Source organism: Notamacropus eugenii, chromosome 4, assembly GCF_028372415.1.
Source record: "Notamacropus eugenii isolate mMacEug1 chromosome 4, mMacEug1.pri_v2, whole genome shotgun sequence".
Taxonomy (NCBI): Eukaryota; Metazoa; Chordata; class Mammalia; order Diprotodontia; family Macropodidae; genus Notamacropus; species Notamacropus eugenii.
In genome coordinates this window covers 52,916,547-52,936,395 of record NC_092875.1, presented here as the reverse complement: position 1 = coordinate 52,936,395, position 19,849 = coordinate 52,916,547, and positions in this window count along the sequence as shown.

Below are 19,849 nucleotides of genomic sequence, written 5' to 3'. Positions count from 1 at the left end.
CTGTAAGAAATGATGAGCTAGTTGATTTTAGAGAAACATAGAGAGACTTGTATGTGTAATGCCAAGCAAATTAGAATCTTTTGCTGTTTTTGTTTTAGTATAATCAAGTGCCTCTGATTGAATAATGTGGTTAAAGAAGATCTTCCCTACCCCTTAATGCACCTGGTAAGATTTGTAGGAAAACTCACACCTTTTGTTAATGAGGCAGTGGTTCTCAAGGGTTGTGATGCACTCTGGCTATAAAAAAAATGTATAAATACTCTCAGGTGAGGTTTTATTTTGGAACTTAGTTTTTAGAAGAAGTTTTGTGTGCCAGATGAGACTCTGGGAAGCCGCTAGTCGGTGCCCTAGCTTTGAAAACCCAGATGTTGGTGCTTCCCTCTGTGGTAATTATGTACATATGTAATGGTGAGACAGTTGGATATGTCTGTTGATCTATGATGTATGTATTGTTTATATCAGACAGTTAGAAGCATGTCTGTTGATTTTGATTTCTCTGTATTTTCTCTGAAGTTCAGGGTGCTGACTTTTCCCCCTGAACTAAGTGAATGATACATGTTCCTGATTAAAGTGATTGTTGACTCTTCAAAAGGTCTCTTTCCTTTCAGAAAAACAGAGCTAAAAACCTGTGATAGCAGGCCCTCCTGTGTATGTCAGGGTGCTTGCTTTTACAGTATGAAATAACAAGGAGAGAAGTGAGCAGAACCAAGAGAATGTTGTATACAGTAACAAAAATATTGTTTGAAGAACAGCTGTGATTGATCAAATTATTTTGAGTATTATAAATAATTAAATCAAACACAAAGGATCTGTGAAGGAAAATGCTACCCACCTCCAGAGAAAGAACTGACAAATAGAAGTGTGCACAGTATGGTTATGGTTGTGCACTAATTTATATATTTGTGTCAAATGATGGCCTTCTCTAGAGTGGGATGGGGAGGGAGGAAGGGAAGCAATTTGGAACTTAAGATATAACAAAAATTAAATTAAATTAAATTAAAAATATCTTTAATATTGGTGTCTGTTGAGACTAAGTTGGCTCAAGAAGTAATTTCAGCACATTGTTAATGGGTATCATTTCACAATTTTCAAATAAATGATAGGCAAATAACCTTAGATGAAACTTTCTCTTTATTGTAGGCAAGCTTGCAAATTTCCCCCTCATTTTACAAAGAATAGAAGAGGGAATTCTAGTTTCTCAGTAAATCAATTCATTGTCTTGTAATTTCACACCATTCCACAACTTCTGGTACAGGACTGATGAGATTTTATTTTTTTTATTAATTAATTTAGTTAAGTTTTCAACATTCATTTCCACAAAATTTTGAGTTCCGAATTTTCTCCCCATTTTTCCCCTCCCCCTACCCCAAAACTCCAAGCATTCTAATTACCCCTATCACCAATCTGCCCTGCCTTCTAACATCCTTCCCTTCCCTTATGCCATCTTCTGTTTTGTCCTGTAGGGCAAGATAAATTTCTATACCCCATTACCTGTATTTCTTATTTCCTAGTTGTATGCAAGAACAATATTCAACGGTTGTTCCTAAAACTTTGAGCTCTAACTTCTCTTCCTCCCTCCCTCTCCACGCATCCAATTGGGAAGGCAAGCAATTCAATATAGGCCATATCTGTGTAGCTTTGCAAATGATTTCCATAATAGTCATGTTGTGTAAGACTAACTATATTTCCCTCCATCCTATCCTGCCCCCCCATTTCTTCTAATCTCTCTTTTGACCTTGTCCCTTCCCAAGAGTGTTGACTTCTAATTGCTCCCTCCTCCCATTGCCCTCCCTTCCATCATCCCCCCCGACCCTGCTTATTCCCTTCTCCCCCACTTTCCTGCACTGTAAGATAGGTTTTCATACCAAAATGAGTGTGCATTTTATTCCTTCCTTTAGTCGAATGTGGTGAGAGTAACCTTCATGTTTTCTCTCTCACCTCCCCCCTTTTCCCCTCCACTGAAATGTCTTTTACTTGCCTCTTTTATGAGAGATTATTTGTCCCATTCCATTTCTCCCTTTCTCCTCCCAATATATTCCTCTCTCACCCCTTAATTTCACTTTTTTTAGGTATGATCCCATACTATTCAACTCCCCCTGTGCTCTCTGTCTCTCTCTCTCTCTCTCTTTGTGTGTGCATGTGTGTGTGTGTAATCCCACCAACTACCCAGATACTGAAAAGTTTCAAGAGTTACAAATATTGTCTTTCCATGTAGGAATGTAAACAGTTCAACTTTAGTAAGTCCCAAATATTCCCAAGAGGACATAGCAGGAAAGCACACTCAGTGCATGTAGGGTAGAAAGGGGAAGGAAGGGTTACCTTCCAGGGGCCCTGCCCTGGGCACTGGGGAAATTGCTCCCACTGTTATTGCTGCTTCTACTTGAGCTGCTCCTACTTACTCGGTTCCTTTCAGATTATAGCTGCCTGCTCCGCCATCACCGCTTCTGCCACCAGGTTGAGGTCTCTCTGGGCTGGGCTGGGCTAGGCTGGGCTGGGATACTGCTGCATCTGCCAATGAATACTCCCACACCTCTGAGGCTGTCAGTATCGGTCTCCCCCAGAATTTCTACAACTTCCACAGCCTTTCTAGCTCCCTTCTTATCAAGGATACCCACAATTTTCAACAAAAATTCCTGAAAGTCTCTAGGGTGGTGGGCACATCCTCCCATTCCTAGGAAGTGATCAGCACTCCATCCTCTCATCCCTGGGGAGGGTTCCATAGAACCATAGCTACAAAAAATAACACAATAATTCCAGTCCCATTAAATCCCATCTGCTTGCTTTTCATCTGCACAGATCCCATCCTTATCACCAATTGTTTCACGGATAACACAGAGGAAGTACTGGAATTTTGGATTTCAGTCTCTAACAGGTTCACTCTTGATCTGGTCAGACAGGAAGGAAGACAGCTTCAGAGGGGTTAATAATCAGCTTTATTTTAGTCTAGTCTTCTCAAAGGGTTGCTGACAATGGGAGCACCAACTCTTAATGCCCTTCTCACAGGGGAGGACAAGAAGGAGGGACAATTACCCTTACATCTTGATGGGGTCTGTCAAGACAAGCATCTGTCAAGACAAGCACACTTTGTACATTTCCCTAAATACTCTCAAGCCTCAATGGGGGCCAGCTGAGGCACACACAGCATAACACTGTCATATTCTCCTGTGGGTTCCCTACTCACTGGCCAGTGCCCACTTGCTTTGTAGGGCAACAGACAAAGAAAGTATCTTGCCTACATTAAGTTCACAGGTTAACTTTAGCAATATTGTCATTCTACACAAGCATAGTACCACTTATGCCATCCTTACATCTCACTGCACAGTCTCAGGAGGACTGTCTATCACTATAATTCTAAGAATTACTGTATAGGATCATTGGTGCTATTCTGGGAGCTATTATCTAACACCTGGAAATTAGTTATTACCATGGCCAAAAGTTAACAAAATCATCTTTATTTACATAGCACACAGAGTTGAACAGAATTATAAAATGACTAAACAACAAAAAGTGAAATTGAACTTTAACTTCAAAGGATTCAATCTTGACTTATGGGTGAACAGATAATACACATTAAAAACGTACTCCAGTCAGTATTTTTCTGTGAATCAATATCATGTGTGAAAATGTAATGATTCTTAAAGTATAAAAGGAACTATAAAATGTCATTATTAACTATGTATAATTGCAACATAAGAATAATAATAATAACAACCTAGCCACAAGCTATAATTAACAAAACTTTGCTGTTTAAAGTAAAATCTCGTGATACTGTACTTTGATGTTCTAAGTTTTCATTTCAGGTATGAAGTTATCTGAATTGTTATGCAGTCAATGATCCATCATTTAAGGGAAATAATAGATGTTTTCCAAAAGGAGCACAGTCTGAGAACTACTTCAGGTATGTGTCTGACTGGTGGTTGTTGTCCTTCGTGCTCAAAGAGGTCCAAAATGATATCACTATGATAAAGTGAAGTTTCAATGTGTGTGATTGTGACTGAGCAGACCAATACAAGTTCAGAATACTCTACCACAAATTGGGCACAGATAGTCTATGTGAATATTTGGGGTCGATGCTCCAAATTTGTGCATTCCTACATTTCCTTTGTGTTGTCTCAATTCTGCTTTGCTCATAGAGCACAGCACCTTTTCTGATGTAGACATGCTACGCTGAGCAGTCCTGTGCCAGTGTCTCTCATGTCCTACAATCAAATCCAAAGTTCTTGAGAAAGACCTTGAGAGTGTCCTTGTATCACTTCTTCTGGCCACCATGTGATCACCTGCCCCATGCAAATTCTCCATGAAATAGTCTTTTTGACAAGTGTATATTTTGTATTCAAACAACATGGCCAGTCCATTGAAATTGTGCTCTCTGAAGCATAGTTTGAATGCTTGGCAGTTCAGCTTGAGCAAGGACTTCAGTGTCTGGTACCTTATCCTGCCAGGTGATCCTCAGAATCTTCCTAAGATGGTTCAAATGGAAGCAATTCAGTTTCCTGGCATGGTGCTGGTAGATTGTCCATGTTTCACAGGCATACAACAATAAGGTCAGCACAACTGCTCTGTTGACCTTCAGTTTGGTAGTCAGTCTAATACCTCTTCTCTCTCAAACTTTTCTTCAGAGCTTCCCAAACACCGAGCTAGCTCTGACAATGCATGCATCATCCTCATTGTCAATGTGTACATCCCTGGAAAGTACACTACCAAGGTAAATGAATTTATCCACAGCATTCAAAACTTTTCTATTTGTTGTAACTGATGATTCCATGGATGGATGGTGTGGTGGTGGCTGATGAAGCAAATGTGTTTTCTTGGTATTAGTTATTAGGCAAAGATTAGCACAGGCACCAGAGGATTGATCCATACTTTGTTGTATATCAGTTTCAGAGGCTGCACTGAGTGCACAATCATCTGCAAACAAAATCATGCACCAACATTCCTTCCTCTTTGATCTTGGCTTGCAGCCTTTTCAAATTGAAGAACTTACCATCAGTATGTTAGTTGACCTTGATGCTATGTTCATCCTCATTGAAGGCATTTGACAACACGGCTGAAAAAATCGTGGTAAAAAGCATGGGAGCAAGCACACACACACACAATCTTGTTTTACTTCACTGGTTACTGGGAAGGCTCAAGAGTATTGTTCACTATCCAGAACCTAGGCAAACATGCCATCATGAATTGATGTACAATACTGATGAACTTCTCTCGGCAACTAAATTTTGACATAATTTTCCATAAGCCCTCATAACTAAATGTCAAAGGCCTTGTTCAGATCCACAAAGGTTGTGTATAGGCCTCTCTTCTGCTTCTAGCATTTCTCCTGGAGCGTTTAGGTAAATAGAAAACAGTGATGGTGATGAGGTCATGTGATGCACATGTCTTCAGCAGTAAATGACCTTTTCTGTTACTGTTTCCAACTCCATTCCTCCCTGGGACTTCTTGCCAAGAAATGCATAAATGCGCTCTGGTAGTTTGAACCTACTCTAGCATTAAGTCACCTAGAATTATAAGTTTGTCCTCTTTTGGCACTTTGATGATAAGGTCTCTAGGTCTTCAGAAAATTTTTCTTTGCTCTCATCAGAGTTTGTCATGATGGAAGCATGGGCACTGATGGATGGTGGCATGACATTTTCCTGCAAGTGGCAACTGCATTGCCATGAGCCTCTCATTCACTCCTTTTGGCAGGCATACCAGCTTGCTGACTAGATTACTTGTGATTGCAAAACCTACATCAGCTTCACAGTGCTACACTTCTCTGTGATTTCTCCAGAAAAATATGTATCCAACTCATTTTCCAGTCTTGTTTCACTCAGGGCTGCTATTTGGATGTGAAACCTGTTGAGTTCTCCTGCCACAAAAGCAGTTCGTCTTTCAGGTCTACTGGATTTTGAGTTGTCTGTAAGTGTGTGCACATTCCATGTGCTGATGGTGAGTGGAAACATCTCTGCAGATGTTTTTGCACATTTCTTTGTGTTTAGACCACAACTCTGCACGTAGGTGGCCCAGTCCTTAAGGTCATTTCTCAGCGGAAGCAGCAGTGGGACTCGGCAGCCCCTTGGGTGTTTGAAGAGCCTTTTAAGGATTTCACTTCTTATCTCCTGGTGTAAGACAGGGGACTAGAAAGGGTGCCCTAAGTGTCTGTTTACCCAACCCTGGCCTGATTTCCACAACTGGCGGGGAATCCCACTCTGTAGTCTAAACACAAAGAAATGTACAAAATGTTCAAAATCATCTGCAGAGATACAGTAAGTCATTAGTCTCACTCTCTCCTCCAGAGTCATTGTAGTCTAGCGGCAGGACAAAGTCAAGATGGCTGGCGATGTCTCAGGATGCAGGGGATGACCTTGACATCCTTGGTGTCTAACCAAGCTCTAAGTGCTCCACATTACCTGATTCAGCTGCATTCATGGCCGTTGGAACAAATTGTTCATTCCACCAGGGGAAGTCTTGACATGCTTGGGGTAGACATCCCCCTAACTCACCAATGGCTTTGACACTTCTTGGTTACGCTCAACCTTGTTTGGCCTGTCTGCCTAAACGGTTTACCAGGGTGTGGCCACTGTGCATGCTGCAGCTTCTTGGAGTGACAGGTGAGAGCTGGGTGAAACAGGTGGACACCAAAGGTGGAAAGAGCCCTGAAAAGTGTCTGTACAAGGGAAAAGTTGAAGAGACAACCTTGCATGAGCTGAGGCAGGATTCTCTTGACTCAGTTTCCCAGTGTGCTATCTTTTTTGAACAGGAAAATTTCCCACCTGGCTATCTGAGACTGGTTTTTAATACTTTTTGAATATCATAGCTGCTAAATATGATTTGTGCCTAAAAATCAAATGGTGTTTGGGGAGTTCCTCCATGTTATGACTTCAGATCAGTCAGTCTTGTTGCCATAATCATGTTCCTCTTTTTTCCTTTCATAGTAAATCTTTATAAACAGGGCATCTTTCAGAGGGTTAGAATCATAAGGGCTGAATTGGTTTTCACCACACAAACAAATTAATGGAAAACAAAATTTAAGTGGTTGTATTAAATTATATTAAAACTTATTATTGGCAAGTGGAACCAGAGAAGCAGATCTCTTAAGAGAAGCCCCTTTAGAGTTGCCCAGAGGATGAAACACATTCCATAATGCCCAAGAGAAGATGTTTCCAGATATCAAAAAACTACACAGGACATCTGGGACTCAAGATGAAACGTGCCACTTAAATGAACATTGAGAATGGGTTGCCAGGTTGTAGGGAGAATCAATGTTATTAAATCTTCCACTATCTCCACCGCTAGACTGTTACCTCTCTGAGCAGGAACTTATATCCCTAACATTTAACATGTGTTTGTGTATTCTTTGCATTATTGTATTATTTTGGCCTTTTGCTTCATGGTGTTTGTGTTTGCTGAGTTTTCTTGAGGTAAATGAAATCCAGGAAAATAAAAATCTTCTGGTTCATAAATCCATATATTGTGGTCACTGCCTTAGAACAGGCAGATAGAAATCCTTCCCTTGACATCTGAGAATAAGAAGTTGGCCCAGACCACTCATGAATCTATCACCTTCTTTCAAATTGAGAGAGAAAATATTATAGCTCCACAAGGAGGGACCTGTGATAAAATCAATCCTGCTATTCCCATATTAATCAACTGAGAGAAATTTTTGCAAGTCTTCACCAAATTCAACAGGTTATCACAAAATTCAACAGACTAAAGCAGAAACTCAGTTGTCTAATGAAGATACTCTATGATGGTACCGTTCTTCATGGTTTTCTTGGTTATCCTCCTGAAGGAGACATATTGACTGCTGTAATCAAATGGACTCATCATCCTAGGTTTCATAACTGTCTTTTGGCTTTGTGCCATTACTTACTATACAGATCATAAAGTGAATTCTATTTCCAAGTTGAAATTGATTTGGTTCTGACTCCTAATAATCTGATGATGGTTCAAATTACTGATTACAACAAACTTTATGCAATTCACATTGGGTTAGTGATCCATGGGGAAGAGGCTCTACAAGGATCAAAGATGATAATTGTGAAATGCAAAATTAATTCCATTTTGTTTGGTTCTTTCACATATTGATTGTCTTCTATTTTATGAGTTAGGCCTTGCTTTAACATAAAATCATATGATTACAGGGAATTAAATTGTTGAGACAATTCTGAGAAACTGGAGTAATGGGTATTGACCACAAAATGTTCTATATGTTTTGTGATATTTCTTGTAATAACCACGGAATGTTCCAGGATCCTTGTAAAATGTTCCAAGATGTACTGGAAATAATCACAAAATATATAAAACTCTAGCCAGTCATAACAGAGAAAGCCCATATTATTCAAGATTGTCAATTAATTGGTTTCTTATCATTCGCTATAAGAAAGCTCTGTTAGCCATTGACTCTTGTCCTTCTGCCTACTGGGGAGGTCTTGGATCTGATTTGTTATGCAATTGGCAGCCTTGATAATACAACAATCTGGTCTAAAACTCTAACCTTGTTTCCTCAGATTCTGTCACAATAGTGTCATGATACTACAGTACCTAGAATCAATTCACTCACAAGTCAGTTCACATCAGATTAACTTCATTTTCTTTTTTCTGACATGGGTACTATAGTGGTAGACATGAAGAATGTTGCAGATACAAGTTACCTAGATTTTAATCCAATATTTAACCAAATATCTCAAGATATTCTTGTGGAAAAGATGAAAAGATGCCAAACAATTGATAGTACGGCAAAGTGGATTCAGAATTAGTTGAATGACTGAACCAATGAGTTATCATCAATAGTTCAATGTCAGCTTGAAAGGAAATCTCAAGTGAGGTACCACAAGGATCTGTGCTTTGTCCTGGGCTATTTAATATTTTTATCAATGATGTGGCTAGAGGCATAGAGACCATGCTTATTAGATATGCAGATATTATAGAGGTGGGGAGATAAGGACCATCAAAATGAATGATAGAATCAGGATCCAAAAATATTATCATAGGTTAGCATGTTCAGCTAAATCTTCAGATAAAATCTTTTACTTGGGTTTGAAAAGTCAACTTCACAAGTATAAGATAGGTTAGATGTTGCTAGAAAGTCTAAAAAGTTCTAGGAATTTGAATGACCTGTAATAACTATGCCATGATCTAGGAGTCAAAAAGCTGATCTGATATTAGGCTACCTTAGAGGAGGGACGCTATACAGAACTAGGCAGGATTAGTACCCTGTCCTGCTCAGAGCACATTTACAATACTGAGTTTAATTCTTGGTGCCATATTTGAAGTAGGATATTGATAACCTGGAAAGAATTCAGAGAAGAGGAACTATGATGATGAAATCATGTCATATTAGGATCTAACTGGAGGAACTGGGGATCTGTAAGCCTGGAAATGAGAAGGTATAGATGGGACATATATTTGAAGAGTTGTCAGTTTGAAGAAGGATCAGACTTTCTCTGCTTTATCTCATAGTATATAACTAAGAGAAGTGGGTTGACATTGCAAAGAGGTAAATTTGATGCTCAAGCTAACAAAATATTTTCTTACAATTAGAGCTATTCAAAAGTGGAATTGGCTCCCTTGAGATTTGATGGATTCTCCCCCACCCCGGACATACTTAAGCAAAGGTTGAATAAGGATCTTGGTTTAGCTCCAAATTAGATTTGGGGTCTTTGAGGTCCCTTCCTGCAATTTTAAGATTTTGGGTGGACATCTACTTGAGCTGCTCAGGGCTGTTTCAGTGAACAGTTCTGGCATCTTCTTTGTCCTGGAGCTGTTACCTGATAGGGATATCCATCCCAGATTATCTTTGCCTCCTATAATGATGGCTTCTGGAAGAAATAAAGAAAAACAACCAGTCTACAAAGTCAACTTGAAACTAGACCCCAAAGTTCACACCAAAGTGTACATGCTCTTTGATCCGGTGATTTCACTATCTTTATGAGCAAAGTAGAATTGCAGTAGCTCAAAAGAAATGTAAGATGCTCAAATTTAAAGATATTCCCTTCCCAACTATTCATAAGGACTATTTGTGCCTGGCCTGTGGTAGAACTTTCCTAGCTCATATTGATTTGATAAACCACAGAAGGACACCCTGACATCATCATGTCATTTGGTCCTCCTTGATTCTGAAGGGCAACAAGGAATGAATGAGTTACTATTAGATGTAACCCATAAGTGGTCAAAATTTCAGATAAATGAAAATATTTAAAGTAGTTATTATTGTACCACCCTCTCCCAGAATAGAGTGGGTGATCATCTATTCTGAAATGGCTATACAAATTGTAATATGGAATGTCAACCAATTATTTACTTTTAATCACATCCCTTGATTACATAGTTTAGTTATCATTGCAGATTAGGAAGTGGGCATGACATCCTCTAAAAACTGACAGAATGCTCACTCCAGCTAACTCCCCTGTTAGCTAACTTTCCCCCTCTTTTTCCCACAGCCAAGCTCCTGTAACTCAGCTGTCAAGTTTCCCATGTCTATTAAAAGCCCCTGTCAGCCTGCCCGCAAAAGTCATAGTTAAGTTCAAATGCAAATCACACGAGGATGGAAACCACCCTGAACTTTGCGAACTTGCCAATATTTTCCATTCTCATCAAAGTTCCCTGTTCTTGTTAGGAATGGTTTTCTGAGACAGGTTTCCATGACAATAAAGGAATACCTCGTCAATCAGAATTTATAAACACCCAAGTAAATCAATATCACGTTCTTCAATTTGAAACCTGTGTTCTTCATTTATTGTTTATGTTCCCCATGCTAATGTTCCTTATTTATGGCTATAAAATGTTTGTAAACTCTATTTTAGGTCCTTGTGCCAATCTTCTTTATTGGCAAACTGCTAGCTATTCCTAATAAATTGGTTGCTTGGAAATCTTTCTTTTTTCTTTTGCCTCAGACTCTCATTCTCAGATTTCACTTGTGATAGCTTGATGACCACAACAGAACTTGTGTATGGGCTTCTGATTTCCAGGATGACCCTTTGGAAGATTTTTCCCAGAAACAGTTGATTTCATTAAGAACTTCTCTTTGAGGTACCACCTGTCTAGATTGAATTCCCCCTTAAGTCTGATACAAATTTTCTTTGAGCCCAGGTAAGTCATAGGAGTGGCCTTTTATCTAGTTTAATTGGGAAAACCTAGGGGATTCTTTCAAACCTTCCTCTCTTTTGATTGAGGAACTCTTTAGTCCCTTAATCCAGTTTGACTGGGGAATTCTTTTAACCCTTCATATGGTCCAATTTGAACAGGGAATTTCTTCAATCTCTTTATCTAGATTGAGGAATGGGTACCTGTAGGTAAAAGAGTTTTAAAGAATTTTCTTTTATCCTTCTCTTGCTGTAGCAACTGGAAAAGAGCCTAGAGGGTTGACATGCCAATAGCTTCCACAGCTAGCAGGGGCCTGACTTTCACACCTGTAAGTTAAAGTTATGGAGGAAGACTTTGCCAGGAGCCTCAATGCTGGCATTGAGAGTAGAAAACTGACTGAGTTGGAACACCTCAGGAAGTAGTTATGGCATTTCACACTCTGAAAAGGGAAAACTAATCAATTGTGATATAGATGCTCTATATCAGATCAAGAATCTCTTCTAGATGTGCGGTATTTTCTAAAGACAGGTAGCATGGCTTGTTCGTTTTCGTACCAAAGGACACTGTTTGGCAAATTGATCCTACAGGTATGGTACTGCCTGTTACAAGTAGAAATGTCATTCATGGAGGCAAGATCTTGGTGTCTATACCACTACTAGGTCTATTTCCAAAAATGATTGGGGGAAAAGGAAAAGAACCTATGCGTTCTAAAATGTTTATAGCAGCTCTCTTGGTGATGGCAAAGACCTGGACATTGCAGGGATGCTCTGTGTTTTTGATTGTGACAGAATACTACCACCTATAAGAAATGATGAGTTCAATGATCTCAGAAAAACATGGAAAGATTTGCATTAAATACTAAAGAGCAAAATGAGCAGAACCAAGAGAACACTGAATACAGTAATAGCAATTTTGTTATGAGAACAACTTTGACCAAATAAGCTATTCTATTATAAATATGCAAATTAATTATATAGGACATATGAAGAAAGACACTATCTCCATCCAGAGAAAGAACTGATAAGTAGAAGCATGTATAGAATAGTTTTACATATATATATATATATATACATACACAATATACATATAACTATATATGCATAGATAATTATATGTGTATGTGTGCATGCACACATATTTGTGTCTAATGGTGGCCATGTGGGGGGGGGGGCGTGTAGAGGGAAGAAAATAAAAGAAAAATAAATTTATAGGATAACTTTGCTATATGTTTGAAAGGAATTAGCAAGCTGAACATGATGGATTTGTAGTTTCACATGCAATAATCTTTTTTATTGTACTATGTTGTGGAAATGCTTGTTTTATTCCCTGAATTAAAAATAAAATAATTACTTAAAATGTATTTATTTATTTTTAGTTTTTAACATTCAGTTCCACAAACTTTTGAGTTTTAAATTTTCTCTACTTCCCTCCCTGACTGCTCTTCCCAAAACAGCATGCAATCTGATATAAATTCTACATATACATTCATATTAAACATATTTTCACATTAATCATGTCATAAAGAAGAATTAGAACAAATGAGATGAACCATGAGAAAGAAGAAACAAAACAAAACAAAAGATCTTTGCTCTGCATTCAGATTCCGTAGTTCTTTCTCTCTACGTGGATAGCTTTTTCTATCATGAGTCTTTTGGAATTGTCTTAGAACCTTGCATTAAGGAGAAAAGCTAAGTCTACCGATGTTAGTCACCTCACAATGTGACTGTAACTGTGTACGGTATTTTCCTGGTTCTGCTCCCCTCAGCCAGCATCAGTTCATATTAGTGCTTCCAGGTTTTTCTGAAGTCCACCTGCTCATCATTTCTTATAGTACAATAGCATTTCATTACATTAATAAACAACAACTTCTTCAGCCATTCCCCAGTTGATGGTTATCCCCTCAATTTCCAGTTCTTGGCCACCACAAAAAGAACTGTTTCAGTTAACAAAAAATATCTCTGCTGAGGCTGAGGAATTAGCATAAGATAGAATTCATGCCAAAGCCATCACCACTATGAAAGTGGTCACTGATTACTTTGCAAAAATGGTGTAATAGTTTTGTCTGGTAATAGACTCCCTCACTGCTGCCCAGGAAGTAGTGTGCACTGTCTTCAACAAGAGCTACTCTTATATTGACTAGTCAGGAGATATTATCACCAATGTCCATGAGCTTCAACAAATTATGTCATATACACAGCAAACTGCCAATGAATCCAAGCGACAGAAACTGGTTCCTGGTGGGATCCCTTTATCTGGTTTTCTCTGTTGTTTTCCTGGTTTCAAGGGAATGGCAACTTTGTTACTGTATTTGAGTGGACCCTTATTGCCTTGGCTATCATTATCATTTTTATTCCCTGTCTTCAGCTCTGTACTAACTATTGTGTTAAAACATGCTCAGAGTTGATTCCTAGATGGTAATTAACATTAGTTAAAAATGATGCGCCTCAAGAATGAGAATATGCTAGATTATATGATTTCTAATAACCTGCTCTCTGCTTTTGTGATCAAACTTTCTATCAATATAGGTTAAATCTTTTTTCCCTATAATATAATTTCATAAAAAGAGATTACAGATGAATTTTCACATCTATTATGAACAACTTGCTAATTCTTTAAAATATATAATAAAGTTATCATGTAAATTTCTTTTTTCTCTCCCCGCCAATCCTAGAGATGTCTACTATTAGACACAAATATGTATATATGTGAATTTATTCTATACATACTTCTACTTATCATTTCTTCTTCTGGATGTAGATAGCATCTTCCTTTATGTGTTCTTTATATGTAATTTGGCTATTATAAATATGACTTATTTGCCCAGGGTTGTTCTTAAAACAGTATTGCTGTTACTGCATACAATGTTGTCTTGGTTTTGCACCTTTCACTCTTCATTATTTCATGCAAGTCTATCCATATTTTTCTAAAATCATCTATCTAATCATTTCTTACAGCACAGTAGTATTTCATCACAATCATATACCACAGCTTGTTCAGCCATTCCCTAATTGATAGACATTCCTGCAATTTCCAGTTCTTTATCACCACAAAGCTGCTGTAAGTATTTTAGAACATATAGGTTCCTTTCTTGATTCTCTAATAATCTTTGGAAATAGATTTGGAAATAGATCTAATAGTGGAATTGCTGGGTCAAAGAGTATAGGCAGTTTAATAACTCTTTGGGCACAATTCAAGATTGTTCTCCAAAATAGTTAGATCAGTTCACAATTCCACCAACAATGAATGAGTGTTCAAATTTTTCCACATCCCCTCCACTATTTGACACTTTCCCCTTCAATCATTTTAGCCAGTCTGATAGGTGTAAAATGATATCTCAGGGTTGTTTTAATTTGCACTTCTCTAAACAATAATGATTTAGAGCATTTTTATGTGACTATAAATTGTTTTTATTTCTTCATTGGAAAATTGCCTGTTAATATTCTTTGACTATTGATCAATTGGGAAATTATTTGTGTTCTTACAGATTTGATAAAGTTCAATATTTATTTGAGATGTGAGACCTTTATTTGAGAAACTATCTATCTACAAAAATCTCCCTCCCCCCCAATTTTCTGCTTTCCTTCTGATCTTGGCTGCATCTGTTTCTTTTGTACAAAACCCTTTTAATTTAATGTAATCAAAATTATCCATTTCACATCTCACTCTGCTGTCTCTCATTTGTTCATAAATTGTTTGCCTATACATAAATCCGATATGTAGAATGTTTTGTATTTTTCTTGTAATATCTTTTTTTATATCTAGATCATATATCCATTTTGACCTGTTCATGGTAAATGGTATTAAATATTGGTCTGTGCCCAGTTTCTGCCAGACTACTTCCCAATTTTTCCAACAAATTTTATCAAATAAAGAATTCTTATACCAAAATCTTAAGTTTTTGTACTTGTTAAATACAAGAATACTATACTTATTTACTACTGTAAATTATATGTCTACTCTGTTCTATTGACCTGCCCTTCTATTTCTTAGCCAGTATCAGTTTTCATAATTACTGCTTTATACAAGATATGTAGTTTAAGATCTAATAATGCTAAACCTCCTTCCTTTACATTTTTCACTAGTTCCTTTGATATTCTTGACTTTTTTGTTCTTTCAAATGAATTTTGCTATCATTTTTCTAACTCATTAAAATAATTTTTTGGTTACTTAATTGGGATAGCACTGAATACATAAATTAGTTTAGGTAAAATTGTCATTTTTATGATATTAGCTTTGCTCACTTATGAACAACGAATGTTTCTCCAATTATTTAAATATGATTTTCTTTGTATATAAAGTTTTTTAAATATAATTTTTATATGGTTCCTGGGATTATTTTCATAGATGTACTCCCAGGTATTTTATACTTCTAGAGTTACTTTATTTTTTTTAATTTTATTTTTCATTTTTAACACAGTTTGTAACAGAAAAAACAATTCAAACTTTTGGTCAGGTGATACTTCTTTTTAAAGCATTTACATTATGGACCACAAACGAATTTTTTAAAAAATATTAACCAACTGAGACACAAATAATGTTTATGTTACTAACTTCACAAGCTCTTAACCTAATTGTCTCCACAGTATTACCAAGAATTAAAGGGCCCTAACTTGTTGTTGTTGATCTAAAGTCTATGCCTAATAGCTTCATTTTAGACCTAACCTCAGATGTTCCCCTACCAATAATCTATAATTTAATAGCTGTGGTATTAAGCTTACAAATCTTTTGACTATAGGAAATTGCCACCAAAAGTAGGGACATTTCAGGGATACAATATCTCCCCAACTTCATGTCAATTCCAGGCAAGATTAGATTGTCCACTTACATTCAGTCAGGCTTAAAGTCTGCCAAATGTCAGTGGGGAAATTGAGTCAGGAGGATCCTACCTCTGCCCAAGCTAAAGCCACTCTCCCACCCTTCCCATGAGATCAGCTTTTTTAGTTCATACCAGCATCTCACAGGCTTACTGGCATCATGGATTGGAGGCTCAGACTGCCTTTCTTGTTATCCATGTGTGGAGTTAGACTCAGAAGAACAGTCACTTAATAGTCCCATAGCTTCTAAAAATGCCAAGTTCCAATAACCAGGTTTCAAATATGATTATAATTTCACTTTGGCTAAGGAACATCTTTTGAGGCAAGTCTTAAGTGGCTTACACGTCTTTCTATACATGTTCTAGTTCCTCATTAAATGGCAATCATAAAATCAAATTTACCATTAAAACCTTAACTTTTTCATCAATACCAAATTTTACCTGAGGTTACCTTCCTCTGAGAAATTTAGACTAAAATTCTTTTTCCCAGACTAAAGATGTCATTGATTTATTCTCAGTAATTAATTCAGTCAATTGTTTTAATACTAATTGCTTTTACCTCACTTTGTAACATTTCAAATTTTTCTCCCCATTACTCCCCTCCCCCTGCTTCCTAATACCTTGCATTCTGATTACTCCTTCCCTCAATGTACCCTCCCTTCTATCACACCTCATCCTTCCCTTATCCCTATCTTCTCTCTTTTCTTGTAGGGCAAGATAAATTTCTATACCCCATTCCCTATATTTCTTATTTCCCAATTATACGCAATAAAAATTCTCAACATTCATTGCTACTACTTTGAATTCCAACTTCTCTCCCTCCCCACTCCTTCCTCAGCCCCACTGAGAAGGCAAGCAATTCAATACAGATTAAATATGTACTGTTTTGCAAAAGACTTCCATAATAATCATGTTGTGTAATACTAATTATATTGCCCTCTGTCCTACTCTATCCCCCCTTATTTTTTCTCCCACAATTGACCTTGTCCCTTCTCAAAAGCGTTTATTTCTAGTGACTCCCTTCTCCCATTTGCCCTCCCTTCTAACACTCCCCTCAACCCACTTGTCACCTCCTCTCCTACTTTCCTGTGGTGTAATATAAATTTTCATATCAAATTTAGTGAGCATGTTATTCCCTCATTCAGCCACATGTGGAGAAAGTAATTTTTCCCCTCTCCCCTTCTCCCTTTTCTCCTCCATTGAACAAGATTTTTTTATCTCTTTTATGAGTTCTAGCCTGCCCTATTCCATTTCTTCCTTTCTCTTCCTGGTATTTTCCTCCTTCACTCCTTAATTTTTATTTTATTTTTTATTTTTGTGTGGATATCATCTCTTCTGATTCAACACACCCTGTACTCTCTATCTATATATGTGTATGTGTGTGTCTGTGTGTATGTACAATCTCTCCATCTACCCAAATACTGAGAAAAAATTCAAGAGTTATAAATGTTTTCTTTCCATGTAGTAATGTAAACAGTTCAGCTTCAGAGAGTCTTTTATGATTTTTCTTTCCTGTTTACCTTTTCATGCTTGTCTTGATTTTAGTCTTGGGAAGTCAAATTTTCTATACAGATCTGTTCTTTTCCTCAATATGAATGATTGAAAGTCCTCTATATCATTGAATGACCATTTATTCCCTTGAAGTATTATACTCAGATTTGCTGGGTAGGTGATTCTTGATTTCAATCCCAGTTCCTTTGACCTTTGAAATATTCCATTCCAAGCCCTTCGATCCCTTAATGTTGAAGCTGCTAGATCCTGTGTTATCCTGATTGTATTTACACAGTACTTAAATTGTTTCTTTCTAGCTGCTTACAGTATTTTCTCCTTGATCTGGGAACTCTGAAATTAGGCCACAATATTCCTAGGAGTTTCTCTGTTCTAGTTTCTTTCAGGAGGTGATTGGTGGATTCTTTCAATATTTATTTTACCCTCTGATTCTAGAACATCAGGGCAGTTTTCCTTGATTATTTCATGGGAGATAATGTCTAGGCTCTTTTTATGATCATGGCTTTCAGGTAGTCCAATAATTTTTAAATTGTTTCTCCTGGATCTATTTTCCAGGTCAGTTGTTTTTCTAATGAGATGTTTCACATTTTCTTCTATTTTTTCAAACTTTTGGTTTTGTTTACTAACTGCTTCATTTATCTCATAGTCATTCATTTCCCTGAACTCAATTCTCTCTTTCAATGAATTATTTTGTTCAGTGAGCTTTTGAAACTTCTCCTTCATTTGGCTAATTCTGCTTTTTAAAACTTCCTTCTCCTCATAGGCTTTTTGGACCTCCTTTTCCAAATGAGTTAGCCTCTTTTTAAAGCTGTTATTTTCCTCAGCATTTTTTTGGTTTTCCTTTAGTGAGCTGCCAACTTGTTTTTAAGGTCTTTTTTGCCTGAGTCCAGTTTAAGTTCCCTTTGGAGGCCCTGGAGGCAGAGGCCTTGACTTCCTCTGACAGTATGCCTTGTTCTTCCTCACCTGAAAGGATGGGCGGAGATACCTGTTCCCCAAGAAAGTAAACTTCTATGGTCTTATTTTTTCCCCCTTTTTTGGGCATTTTCCCAGTCAGTTACTTGACTTCTGAGTTTCCTCTCCTCAACCACCTTGCCTCCAGTTCAGCCAAGCCAGCACTGGGGACAGAGATTAAGATGAGCTTCTCCAAAGCCTCAGGGGCTTTAGAAGAGGGCAAGACTACTATTCAGTGTGAGATTAAGATCAGCTGCTCAGCAGGGGGCAGGGCTACCCCACAGGGCTCAGTTCCCTCAGGCAGTTTACTCTGAGACCTTCAACAATGGATGTGGGCTACTGCCTGCTTTGGGAGTTCTCTCTGCTGCTGCCTCTACTGCTGCCACCAGTGGAGGCCCAAGTTAGGGGGATACCCTGCTCCCTTCTTGGCCAACCAAAAAGACCCTCTCACTGACCTTTGGTGCCTGTGGTTTGAGGGATCTTAGCTGCTGCCGAAGCCTGCTTGGATCTGCTCCTTTCGGTGCTGCATGGCCAAGGCAGGGCTGGGCTCTGCTCCATGTCTGGTGCACGACAGACCTTTCCCTTTGGTCTTTCAGGTCACTCTGGAATAGAAATCTCTTCCACTCCATTGTTCTGTGGCTTCTGCTGCTGTGGAATTGGTTGAGAGTTCTTCTTTACAGGTATTTTATGGGCTGTGGGATAAGAGCTAGCATATGTGCATTTTTCTACTCTGCCATCTTTAGAGTTACTTTCAATGGCTACTAAGATTAAGTTTTAGGTAAATTAAGTTTTTAGATAAGGTGATTCATAGGAGATGATCTCTCAAGAATCAAAAGCGACAGAAAGGCCGCGAAAAAAATAAAAATAAAAATTTCTAAGAGAAAATATAGCAGAGGTGGGGGTAGGATAATTAATAATGATGATGATCATTATGCTTGATAGGCAACCTTTATGTAGCTCTTTAACATGTGCAAACTCTTTGCATATATTATTCACATTCCTTACAACAATCTTGTGAGGTAAGTGATACTATTATCTCCATTTTACAGATAGGAAATTGAATCTGAGAGAAGTTACATGATTAGGAAGTATTGAAGGTAGCATTTCAACTTAGGTCTTCCTGATTTCATATTCTACTCTATAGTCAATATTCTATCAGTTCAATTTTCTATTTGTCATTCCACCTAGCTATTATGAATGGATAGGACCACTCATTGTCCACAGAGTGAATGGACAGACAAATAGGACCCCTGTTTTCCAAACTGGCTTATTTCCACCCTTCACTAACTCAGTCCTGATTACCATTGTATTTCTCCATCATGCTTCCCTCTCTCATTTCCCCTGACACCTCCATATCCCCCTATTCACCTAGCTTCAGAGAATTTCTTGCTCATTATGGCTCGGTTCTAGTTTCTCTGGATATTAAACTATCATTGGGCCTGTCTCCTAGAAAGGTCACATTGGTAGGCCAGGTGAATGAAATGAGCCTGGAGATGGCAGTATAGAGCAAAA